Genomic DNA, 1,659 nt, shown 5'->3' with positions numbered 1-1,659 from the left:
TTTAATCTTTTAAAATAACATCTTTTAAACCATTTTTAAATTTAATTATTTTTAATTATAAATTTTTTAATCACTAATTTTTTTATTTTTTTAAAAATTGTATTTATTAAAATTTAGTTTAACTTTTATATCTCTTAATTCTCTCTCATTTTTGAACTTTCTACACTATTAAATTCATGTTAGTTATTTTATCTTAGAATATTAAAAAAATTTTTTTAAAAAAAATATCCCAAACCAATTAAACACAGATCACTATTTTCTCATCTCTTTTTATTTATTTATTTTTCGTTAAGTATTGTTAGGTACACATCTAAAATAATAAATAATAAATAAAGTATTTTTAAAACATATCCAAAAATACATATAAAATAACAAATAACAAACTAAATATTTTGTAAACACATCCAAAATGATCAAAAATCATAAAAAGATGGATATTATCATAACAGTTACTATTGATAGCTTCAAAATCATTCTTACAAGAATGAAGCTTTCTCTCTCAAATACTAACAAAAACATAGATTTGAAAAGATAAAATCTTTTATCACAATAGCCTGGAAAAGTGTTATTTATAGTTTTCTAGTGTTGTCATTCAAAAAAAGTTATTTGATTTATAGTATAATTTTAAATTATATTTAAGACACATCTAAAATAATAAATAATAATAAAATATTTTTAAAACATATCCAAAAATACATATGATATAAATTTTTTGGTTAAAATTAAGTAAATACATCTAAAATAACAAATAATAAACCAAATATTTTGTAAACACATATAAAATTATCAAAAATCATAAACAATGAATGTGAAGATAGTAGTTACCATGTTTATTTAGCTATGATAGCTTCAAAGCTATTCTTATAAGAATGGAGCTTTCTCCCACAAATACAAACAAAAACATATATTAAAAAGATAGAATCTTTTACTAAAGAAGGCGGAGAAGACGAAGAGTGCATTATATATCCAAATTCCAGCAGAAGATCGGAACACGGCGAAGATGGGAGGGGAATGGGGAAAGAGCACGGCTCGAAGGAGGAGCGTAGCGAGGACAGATGAGGAGCGCAAGGCGGGGAAGGAGCGTGGCGCAAGAGAGAGGAGCGCGGCAACCCGAAGAGGAGCGTGAAGTGTTACGGATCTAGGTTTTACGAGCCGGTGAAAGGTTTAGGGCTTGTTTGGGTGAGTTTCGATGAAAAGATCTTTTTTCGAATTATCTTTTTTTAAAAGATCTTATGGAAAAGTAAAAGTAATTTTATATTTGGGTATCTCATGTAAAAAGATCTTTTTATCTATCAATTATATTTGGGTATAACAATATAAAAGTACTTTTTTGTTTATTTATTACATGAAAAACATCTTTTTTTTTTAAGGAAAAATATCTTTTAAAAAAAGATGTAAATTATAGCTTTTCAAAAAAGATGTTTTTTTTTTTCCTTGTACTTTTACTTTTACTACTAGAAATTTGCCAAACATGTTAAAAAATAAAAAAAAGATATTTTTCATTGAAAAAATATATTTTTTTATCAAAATAATGGCGCCCAAACAAGCACTTAATAGAGTGAAACCTATGTTTTGAGATATTTAAGAGGTGTTTTAGAATATATTAGGATTTAGAAAGTTTAAAATCAAATTATTGAATTTTAGTTTTACTTAAACTGT

This window comes from Arachis ipaensis, chromosome B07 (assembly GCF_000816755.2).
Source record: "Arachis ipaensis cultivar K30076 chromosome B07, Araip1.1, whole genome shotgun sequence".
NCBI lineage: Eukaryota > Viridiplantae > Streptophyta > Magnoliopsida > Fabales > Fabaceae > Arachis > Arachis ipaensis.
Note: the sequence above shows the minus strand (reverse complement) of the source record.